Raw genomic sequence first — 12,500 nt, 5'->3', positions numbered from 1 at the left:
CTTGGGATCGAACGCTAGCCCCTTCTAATGAAAGGCCAGGTCGAAACCAACCATGCCACGAGAGCCCATAAAAGGAAATCTTAACCTGACACTAATCTAGCTGTCCGAGGATTTACCTGGTGAGACATCAGTCTCTTTACCAGCGAGTTTTACCAGATTTCCCCGGGCCACCACGTGACACAATTGGTAGTAATTCATTCAAATTACCCCTAATGAGTCAATATGGATAAATATCAACACAACATCGTGTTCAAATAGAAATAAATTTCTACCTCATACTTGGGATCGAACGCTAGCCCCTTCTAATGAAAGGCCAGGTCGAAACCAACCATGCCACGAGAGCCCATAAAAGGAAATCTTAACCTGACACTAATCTAGCTGTCCGAGGATTTACCTGGTGAGACATCAGTCTCTTTACCAGCGAGTTTTACCAGATTTCCCCGGGCCACCACGTGACACAATTGGTAGTAATTCATTCAAATTACCCCCAATGAGTCAATATGGATAAATATCAACACAACATCGTGTTCAAATAGAAATAAATTTCTACCTCATACTTGGGATTGAATGCTAGCCCCTTCTAATGAAAGGCCAGGTCGAAACCAACCATGCCACGAGAGCCCATAAAAGGAAATCTTAACCTGACACTAATCTAGCTGTCCGAGGATTTACCTGGTGAGACATCAGTCTCTTTACCAGCGAGTTTCACCAGATTTCCCCGGGCCACCACGTGACACAATTGGTAGTAATTCATTCAAATTACCCCTAATGAGTCAATATGGATAAATATCAACACAACATCGTGTTCAAATAGAAATAAATTTCTACCTCATACTTGGGATCGAACGCTAGCCCCTTCTAATGAAAGGCCAGGTCGAAACCAACCATGCCACGAGAGCCCATAAAAGGAAATCTTAACCTGACACTAATCTAGCTGTCCGAGGATTTACCTGGTGAGACATCAGTCTCTTTACCAGCGAGTTTTACCAGATTTCCCCGGGCCACCACGTGACACAATTGGTAGTAATTCATTCAAATTACCCCTAATGAGTCAATATGGATAAATATCAACACAACATCGTGTTCAAATAGAAATAAATTTCTACCTCATACTTGGGATCGAACGCTAGCCCCTTCTAATGAAAGGCCAGGTCGAAACCAACCATGCCACGAGAGCCCATAAAAGGAAATCTTAACCTGACACTAATCTAGCTGTCCGAGGATTTACCTGGTGAGACATCAGTCTCTTTACCAGCGAGTTTTACCAGATTTCCCCGGGCCACCACGTGACACAATTGGTAGTAATTCATTCAAATTACCCCTAATGAGTCAATATGGATAAATATCAACACAACATCGTGTTCAAATAGAAATAAATTTCTACCTCATACTTGGGATCGAACGCTAGCCCCTTCTAATGAAAGGCCAGGTCGAAACCAACCATGCCACGAGAGCCCATAAAAGGAAATCTTAACCTGACACTAATCTAGCTGTCCGAGGATTTACCTGGTGAGACATCAGTCTCTTTACCAGCGAGTTTTACCAGATTTCCCCGGGCCACCACGTGACACAATTGGTAGTAATTCATTCAAATTACCCCTAATGAGTCAATATGGATAAATATCAACACAACATCGTGTTCAAATAGAAATAAATTTCTACCTCATACTTGGGATCGAACGCTAGCCCCTTCTAATGAAAGGCCAGGTCGAAACCAACCATGCCACGAGAGCCCATAAAAGGAAATCTTAACCTGACACTAATCTAGCTGTCCGAGGATTTACCTGGTGAGACATCAGTCTCTTTACCAGCGAGTTTTACCAGATTTCCCCGGGCCACCACGTGACACAATTGGTAGTAATTCATTCAAATTACCCCTAATGAGTCAATATGGATAAATATCAACACAACATCGTGTTCAAATAGAAATAAATTTCTACCTCATACTTGGGATCGAACGCTAGCCCCTTCTAATGAAAGGCCAGGTCGAAACCAACCATGCCACGAGAGCCCATAAAAGGAAATCTTAACCTGACACTAATCTAGCTGTCCGAGGATTTACCTGGTGAGACATCAGTCTCTTTACCAGCGAGTTTTACCAGATTTCCCCGGGCCACCACGTGACACAATTGGTAGTAATTCATTCAAATTACCCCTAATGAGTCAATATGGATAAATATCAACACAACATCGTGTTCAAATAGAAATAAATTTCTACCTCATACTTGGGATCGAACGCTAGCCCCTTCTAATGAAAGGCCAGGTCGCAACCAACCATGCCACGAGAGCCCATAAAAGGAAATCTTAACCTGACACTAATCTAGCTGTCCGAGGATTTACCTGGTGAGACATCAGTCTCTTTACCAGCGAGTTTTACCAGATTTCCCCGGGCCACCACGTGACACAATTGGTAGTAATTCATTCAAATTACCCCTAATGAGTCAATATGGATAAATATCAACACAACATCGTGTTCAAATAGAAATAAATTTCTACCTCATACTTGGGATCGAACGCTAGCCCCTTCTAATGAAAGGCCAGGTCGAAACCAACCATGCCACGAGAGCCCATAAAAGGAAATCTTAACCTGACACTAATCTAGCTGTCCGAGGATTTACCTGGTGAGACATCAGTCTCTTTACCAGCGAGTTTTACCAGATTTCCCCGGGCCACCACGTGACACAATTGGTAGTAATTCATTCAAATTACCCCTAATGAGTCAATATGGATAAATATCAACACAACATCGTGTTCAAATAGAAATAAATTTTCTACCTCATACTTGGGATCGAACGCTAGCCCCTTCTAATGAAAGGCCAGGTCGAAACCAACCATGCCACGAGAGCCCATAAAAGGAAATCTTAACCTGACACTAATCTAGCTGTCCGAGGATTTACCTGGTGAGACATCAGTCTCTTTACCAGCGAGTTTTACCAGATTTCCCCGGGCCACCACGTGACACAATTGGTAGTAATTCATTCAAATTACCCCTAATGAGTCAATATGGATAAATATCAACACAACATCGTGTTCAAATAGAAATAAATTTCTACCTCATACTTGGGATCGAACGCTAGCCCCTTCTAATGAAAGGCCAGGTCGAAACCAACCATGCCACGAGAGCCCATAAAAGGAAATCTTAACCTGACACTAATCTAGCTGTCCGAGGATTTACCTGGTGAGACATCAGTCTCTTTACCAGCGAGTTTTACCAGATTTCCCCGGGCCACCACGTGACACAATTGGTAGTAATTCATTCAAATTACCCCTAATGAGTCAATATGGATAAATATCAACACAACATCGTGTTCAAATAGAAATAAATTTCTACCTCATACTTGGGATCGAACGCTAGCCCCTTCTAATGAAAGGCCAGGTCGAAACCAACCATGCCACGAGAGCCCATAAAAGGAAATCTTAACCTGACACTAATCTAGCTGTCCGAGGATTTACCTGGTGAGACATCAGTCTCTTTACCAGCGAGTTTTACCAGATTTCCCCAGGCCACCACGTGACACAATTGGTAGTAATTCATTCAAATTACCCCTAATGAGTCAATATGGATAAATATCAACACAACATCGTGTTCAAATAGAAATAAATTTCTACCTCATACTTGGGATCGAACGCTAGCCCCTTCTAATGAAAGGCCAGGTCGAAACCAACCATGCCACGAGAGCCCATAAAAGGAAATCTTAACCTGACACTAATCTAGCTGTCCGAGGATTTACCTGGTGAGACATCAGTCTCTTTACCAGCGAGTTTTACCAGATTTCCCCGGGCCACCACGTGACACAATTGGTAGTAATTCATTCAAATTACCCCTAATGAGTCAATATGGATAAATATCAACACAACATCGTGTTCAAATAGAAATAAATTTCTACCTCATACTTGGGATCGAACGCTAGCCCCTTCTAATGAAAGGCCAGGTCGAAACCAACCATGCCACGAGAGCCCATAAAAGGAAATCTTAACCTGACACTAATCTAGCTGTCCGAGGATTTACCTGGTGAGACATCAGTCTCTTTACCAGCGAGTTTTACCAGATTTCCCCGGGCCACCACGTGACACAATTGGTAGTAATTCATTCAAATTACCCCTAATGAGTCAATATGGATAAATATCAACACAACATCGTGTTCAAATAGAAATAAATTTCTACCTCATACTTGGGATCGAACGCTAGCCCCTTCTAATGAAAGGCCAGGTCGAAACCAACCATGCCACGAGAGCCCATAAAAGGAAATCTTAACCTGACACTAATCTAGCTGTCCGAGGATTTACCTGGTGAGACATCAGTCTCTTTACCAGCGAGTTTTACCAGATTTCCCCGGGCCACCACGTGACACAATTGGTAGTAATTCATTCAAATTACCCCCTAATGAGTCAATATGGATAAATATCAACACAACATCGTGTTCAAATAGAAATAAATTTCTACCTCATACTTGGGATCGAACGCTAGCCCCTTCTAATGAAAGGCCAGGTCGAAACCAACCATGCCACGAGAGCCCATAAAAGGAAATCTTAACCTGACACTAATCTAGCTGTCCGAGGATTTACCTGGTGAGACATCAGTCTCTTTACCAGCGAGTTTTACCAGATTTCCCCGGGCCACCACGTGACACAATTGGTAGTAATTCATTCAAATTACCCCTAATGAGTCAATATGGATAAATATCAACACAACATCGTGTTCAAATAGAAATAAATTTCTACCTCATACTTGGGATCGAACGCTAGCCCCTTCTAATGAAAGGCCAGGTCGAAACCAACCATGCCACGAGAGCCCATAAAAGGAAATCTTAACCTGACACTAATCTAGCTGTCCGAGGATTACCTGGTGAGACATCAGTCTCTTTACCAGCGAGTTTTACCAGATTTCCCCGGGCCACCACGTGACACAATTGGTAGTAATTCATTCAAATTACCCCTAATGAGTCAATATGGATAAATATCAACACAACATCGTGTTCAAATAGAAATAAATTTCTACCTCATACTTGGGATCGAACGCTAGCCCTTCTAATGAAAGGCCAGGTCGAAACCAACCATGCCACGAGAGCCCATAAAAGGAAATCTTAACCTGACACTAATCTAGCTGTCCGAGGATTTACCTGGTGAGACATCAGTCTCTTTACCAGCGAGTTTTACCAGATTTCCCCGGGCCACCACGTGACACAATTGGTAGTAATTCATTCAAATTACCCCTAATGAGTCAATATGGATAAATATCAACACAACATCGTGTTCAAATAGAAATAAATTTCTACCTCATACTTGGGATCGAACGCTAGCCCCTTCTAATGAAAGGCCAGGTCGAAACCAACCATGCCACGAGAGCCCATAAAAGGAAATCTTAACCTGACACTAATCTAGCTGTCCGAGGATTTACCTGGTGAGACATCAGTCTCTTTACCAGCGAGTTTTACCAGATTTCCCCGGGCCACCACGTGACACAATTGGTAGTAATTCATTCAAATTACCCCTAATGAGTCAATATGGATAAATATCAACACAACATCGTGTTCAAATAGAAATAAATTTCTACCTCATACTTGGGATCGAACGCTAGCCCTTCTAATGAAAGGCCAGGTCGAAACCAACCATGCCACGAGAGCCCATAAAAGGAAATCTTAACCTGACACTAATCTAGCTGTCCGAGGATTTACCTGGTGAGACATCAGTCTCTTTACCAGCGAGTTTTACCAGATTTCCCCGGGCCACCACGTGACACAATTGGTAGTAATTCATTCAAATTACCCCTAATGAGTCAATATGGATAAATATCAACACAACATCGTGTTCAAATAGAAATAAATTTCTACCTCATACTTGGGATCGAACGCTAGCCCCTTCTAATGAAAGGCCAGGTCGAAACCAACCATGCCACGAGAGCCCATAAAAGGAAATCTTAACCTGACACTAATCTAGCTGTCCGAGGATTTACCTGGTGAGACATCAGTCTCTTTACCAGCGAGTTTTACCAGATTTCCCCGTCCACCACGTGACACAATTGGTAGTAATTCATTCAAATTACCCCTAATGAGTCAATATGGATAAATATCAACACAACATCGTGTTCAAATAGAAATAAATTTCTACCTCATACTTGGGATCGAACGCTAGCCCCTTCTAATGAAAGGCCAGGTCGCAACCAACCATGCCACGAGAGCCCATAAAAGGAAATCTTAACCTGACACTAATCTAGCTGTCCGAGGATTTACCTGGTGAGACATCAGTCTCTTTACCAGCGAGTTTTACCAGATTTCCCCGGGCCACCACGTGACACAATTGGTAGTAATTCATTCAAATTACCCCTAATGAGTCAATATGGATAAATATCAACACAACATCGTGTTCAAATAGAAATTAATTTCTACCTCATACTTGGGATCGAACGCTAGCCCCTTCTAATGAAAGGCCAGGTCGAAACCAACCATGCCACGAGAGCCCATAAAAGGAAATCTTAACCTGACACTAATCTAGCTGTCCGAGGATTTACCTGGTGAGACATCAGTCTCTTTACCAGCGAGTTTTACCAGATTTCCCCGGGCCACCACGTGACACAATTGGTAGTAATTCATTCAAATTACCCCTAATGAGTCAATATGGATAAATATCAACACAACATCGTGTTCAAATAGAAATAAATTTCTACCTCATACTTGGGATCGAACGCTAGCCCCTTCTAATGAAAGGCCAGGTCGAAACCAACCATGCCACGAGAGCCCATAAAAGGAAATCTTAACCTGACACTAATCTAGCTGTCCGAGGATTTACCTGGTGAGACATCAGTCTCTTTACCAGCGAGTTTTACCAGATTTCCCCGGGCCACCACGTGACACAATTGGTAGTAATTCATTCAAATTACCCCTAATGAGTCAATTTGGATAAATATCAACACAACATCGTGTTCAAATAGAAATAAATTTCTACCTCATACTTGGGATCGAACGCTAGCCCCTTCTAATGAAAGGCCAGGTCGAAACCAACCATGCCACGAGAGCCCATAAAAGGAAATCTTAACCTGACACTAATCTAGCTGTCCGAGGATTTACCTGGTGAGACATCAGTCTCTTTACCAGCGAGTTTTACCAGATTTCCCCGGGCCACCACGTGACACAATTGGTAGTAATTCCTTCAAATTACCCCTAATGAGTCAATATGGATAAATATCAACACAACATCGTGTTCAAATAGAAATAAATTTCTACCTCATACTTGGGATCGAACGCTAGCCCCTTCTAATGAAAGGCCAGGTCGAAACCAACCATGCCACGAGAGCCCATAAAAGGAAATCTTAACCTGACACTAATCTAGCTGTCCGAGGATTTACCTGGTGAGACATCAGTCTCTTTACCAGCGAGTTTTACCAGATTTCCCCGGGCCACCACGTGACACAATTGGTAGTAATTCATTCAAATTACCCCTAATGAGTCAATATGAATAAATATCAACACAACATCGTGTTCAAATAGAAATAAATTTCTACCTCATACTTGGGATCGAACGCTAGCCCCTTCTAATGAAAGGCCAGGTCGAAACCAACCATGCCACGAGAGCCCATAAAAGGAAATCTTAACCTGACACTAATCTAGCTGTCCGAGGATTTACCTGGTGAGACATCAGTCTCTTTACCAGCGAGTTTTACCAGATTTCCCCGGGCCACCACGTGACACAATTGGTAGTAATTCATTCAAATTACCCCTAATGAGTCAATATGGATAAATATCAACACAACATCGTGTTCAAATAGAAATAAATTTCTACCTCATACTTGGGATCGAACGCTAGCCCCTTCTAATGAAAGGCCAGGTCGAAACCAACCATGCCACGAGAGCCATAAAAGGAAATCTTAACCTGACACTAATCTAGCTGTCCGAGGATTTACCTGGTGAGACATCAGTCTCTTTACCAGCGAGTTTTACCAGATTTCCCCGGGCCACCACGTGACACAATTGGTAGTAATTCATTCAAATTACCCCTAATGAGTCAATATGGATAAATATCAACACAACATCGTGTTCAAATAGAAATAAATTTCTACCTCATACTTGGGATCGAACGCTAGCCCCTTCTAATGAAAGGCCAGGTCGAAACCAACCATGCCACGAGAGCCCATAAAAGGAAATCTTAACCTGACACTAATCTAGCTGTCCGAGGATTTACCTGGTGAGACATCAGTCTCTTTACCAGCGAGTTTTACCAGATTTCCCCGGGCCACCACGTGACACAATTGGTAGTAATTCATTCAAATTACCCCTAATGAGTCAATATGGATAAATATCAACACAACATCGTGTTCAAATAGAAATAAATTTCTACCTCATACTTGGGATCGAACGCTAGCCCCTTCTAATGAAAGGCCAGGTCGAAACCAACCATGCCACGAGAGCCCATAAAAGGAAATCTTAACCTGACACTAATCTAGCTGTCCGAGGATTTACCTGGTGAGACATCAGTCTCTTTACCAGCGAGTTTTACCAGATTTCCCCGGGCCACCACGTGACACAATTGGTAGTAATTCATTCAAATTACCCCCTAATGAGTCAATATGGATAAATATCAACACAACATCGTGTTCAAATAGAAATAAATTTCTACCTCATACTTGGGATCGAACGCTAGCCCCTTCTAATGAAAGGCCAGGTCGAAACCAACCATGCCACGAGAGCCCATAAAAGGAAATCTTAACCTGACACTAATCTAGCTGTCCGAGGATTTACCTGGTGAGACATCAGTCTCTTTACCAGCGAGTTTTACCAGATTTCCCCGGGCCACCACGTGACACAATTGGTAGTAATTCATTCAAATTACCCCTAATGAGTCAATATGGATAAATATCAACACAACATCGTGTTCAAATAGAAATAAATTTCTACCTCATACTTGGGATCGAACGCTAGCCCCTTCTAATGAAAGGCCAGGTCGAAACCAACCATGCCACGAGAGCCCATAAAAGGAAATCTTAACCTGACACTAATCTAGCTGTCCGAGGATTTACCTGGTGAGACATCAGTCTCTTTACCAGCGAGTTTTACCAGATTTCCCCGGGCCACCACGTGACACAATTGGTAGTAATTCATTCAAATTACCCCTAATGAGTCAATATGGATAAATATCAACACAACATCGTGTTCAAATAGAAATAAATTTCTACCTCATACTTGGGATCGAACGCTAGCCCCTTCTAATGAAAGGCCAGGTCGAAACCAACCATGCCACGAGAGCCCATAAAAGGAAATCTTAACCTGACACTAATCTAGCTGTCCGAGGATTTACCTGGTGAGACATCAGTCTCTTTACCAGCGAGTTTTACCAGATTTCCCCGGGCCACCACGTGACACAATTGGTAGTAATTCATTCAAATTACCCCTAATGAGTCAATATGAATAAATATCAACACAACATCGTGTTCAAATAGAAATAAATTTCTACCTCATACTTGGGATCGAACGCTAGCCCCTTCTAATGAAAGGCCAGGTCGAAACCAACCATGCCACGAGAGCCCATAAAAGGAAATCTTAACCTGACACTAATCTAGCTGTCCGAGGATTTACCTGGTGAGACATCAGTCTCTTTACCAGCGAGTTTTACCAGATTTCCCGGGCCACCACGTGACACAATTGGTAGTAATTCATTCAAATTACCCCTAATGAGTCAATATGGATAAATATCAACACAACATCGTGTTCAAATAGAAATAAATTTCTACCTCATACTTGGGATCGAACGCTAGCCCCTTCTAATGAAAGGCCAGGTCGAAACCAACCATGCCACGAGAGCCCATAAAAGGAAATCTTAACCTGACACTAATCTAGCTGTCCGAGGATTTACCTGGTGAGACATCAGTCTCTTTACCAGCGAGTTTTACCAGATTTCCCCGGGCCACCACGTGACACAATTGGTAGTAATTCATTCAAATTACCCCTAATGAGTCAATATGGATAAATATCAACACAACATCGTGTTCAAATAGAAATAAATTTCTACCTCATACTTGGGATCGAACGCTAGCCCCTTCTAATGAAAGGCCAGGTCGAAACCAACCATGCCACGAGAGCCCATAAAAGGAAATCTTAACCTGACACTAATCTAGCTGTCCGAGGATTTACCTGGTGAGACATCAGTCTCTTTACCAGCGAGTTTTACCAGATTTCCCCGGGCCACCACGTGACACAATTGGTAGTAATTCATTCAAATTACCCCTAATGAGTCAATATGGATAAATATCAACACAACATCGTGTTCAAATAGAAATAAATTTCTACCTCATACTTGGGATCGAACGCTAGCCCCTTCTAATGAAAGGCCAGGTCGAAACCAACCATGCCACGAGAGCCCATAAAAGGAAATCTTAACCTGACACTAATCTAGCTGTCCGAGGATTTACCTGGTGAGACATCAGTCTCTTTACCAGCGAGTTTTACCAGATTTCCCCGGGCCACCACGTGACACAATTGGTAGTAATTCATTCAAATTACCCCCTAATGAGTCAATATGGATAAATATCAACACAACATCGTGTTCAAATAGAAATAAATTTCTACCTCATACTTGGGATCGAACGCTAGCCCCTTCTAATGAAAGGCCAGGTCGAAACCAACCATGCCACGAGAGCCCATAAAAGGAAATCTTAACCTGACACTAATCTAGCTGTCCGAGGATTTACCTGGTGAGACATCAGTCTCTTTACCAGCGAGTTTTACCAGATTTCCCGGGCCACCACGTGACACAATTGGTAGTAATTCATTCAAATTACCCCTAATGAGTCAATATGGATAAATATCAACACAACATCGTGTTCAAATAGAAATAAATTTCTACCTCATACTTGGGATCGAACGCTAGCCCCTTCTAATGAAAGGCCAGGTCGAAACCAACCATGCCACGAGAGCCCATAAAAGGAAATCTTAACCTGACACTAATCTAGCTGTCCGAGGATTTACCTGGTGAGACATCAGTCTCTTTACCAGCGAGTTTTACCAGATTTCCCCGGGCCACCACGTGACACAATTGGTAGTAATTCATTCAAATTACCCCTAATGAGTCAATATGGATAAATATCAACACAACATCGTGTTCAAATAGAAATAAATTTCTACCTCATACTTGGGATCGAACGCTAGCCCCTTCTAATGAAAGGCCAGGTCGAAACCAACCATGCCACGAGAGCCCATAAAAGGAAATCTTAACCTGACACTAATCTAGCTGTCCGAGGATTTACCTGGTGAGACATCAGTCTCTTTACCAGCGAGTTTTACCAGATTTCCCGGGCCACCACGTGACACAATTGGTAGTAATTCATTCAAATTAGGGGTAATTTGAATGAATTACTACCAATTGTGTCACGTGGTGGCCCGGGGAAATCTGGTAAAACTCGCTGGTAAAGAGACTGATGTCTCACCAGGTAAATCCTCGTACAGCTAGATTAGTGTCAGGTTAAGATTTCCTTTTATGGGCTCTCGTGGCATGGTTGGTTTCGACCTGGCCTTTCATTAGAAGGGGCTAGCGTTCGATCCCAAGTATGAGGTAGAAATTTATTTCTATTTGAACACGATGTTGTGTTGATATTTATCCATATTGACTCATTAGGGGTAATTTGAATGAATTACTACCAATTGTGTCACGTGGTGGCCCGGGGAAATCTGGTAAAACTCGCTGGTAAAGAGACTGATGTCTCACCAGGTAAATCCTCGGACAGCTAGATTAGTGTCAGGTTAAGATTTCCTTTTATGGGCTCTCGTGGCATGGTTGGTTTCGACCTGGCCTTTCATTAGAAGGGGCTAGCGTTCGATCCCAAGTATGAGGTAGAAATTTATTTCTATTTGAACACGATGTTGTGTTGATATTTATCCATATTGACTCATTAGGGGTAATTTGAATGAATTACTACCAATTGTGTCACGTGGTGGCCCGGGGAAATCTGGTAAAACTCGCTGGTAAAGAGACTGATGTCTCACCAGGTAAATCCTCGGACAGCTAGATTAGTGTCAGGTTAAGATTTCCTTTTATGGGCTCTCGTGGCATGGTTGGTTTCGACCTGGCCTTTCATTAGAAGGGGCTAGCGTTCGATCCCAAGTATGAGGTAGAAATTTATTTCTATTTGAACACGATGTTGTGTTGATATTTATCCATATTGACTCATTAGGGGTAATTTGAATGAATTACTACCAATTGTGTCACGTGGTGGCCCGGGGAAATCTGGTAAAACTCGCTGGTAAAGAGACTGATGTCTCACCAGGTAAATCCTCGGACAGCTAGATTAGTGTCAGGTTAAGATTTCCTTTTATGGGCTCTCGTGGCATGGTTGGTTTCGACCTGGCCTTTCATTAGAAGGGGCTAGCGTTCGATCCAAGTATGAGGTAGAAATTATTTCTATTTGAACACGATGTTGTGTTTATATTTATCCATATTGACTCATTAGGGGTTATTTGAATGAATTACTACCAATTGTTTCACGTGGTGGCCCGGGGAAATCTGGTAAAACTCGC

The sequence above is a fragment of the Palaemon carinicauda genome, chromosome 6, assembly GCF_036898095.1.
Source record: "Palaemon carinicauda isolate YSFRI2023 chromosome 6, ASM3689809v2, whole genome shotgun sequence".
Classification (NCBI taxonomy): domain Eukaryota; kingdom Metazoa; phylum Arthropoda; class Malacostraca; order Decapoda; family Palaemonidae; genus Palaemon; species Palaemon carinicauda.
This window is presented reverse-complemented; position numbering follows the sequence as displayed.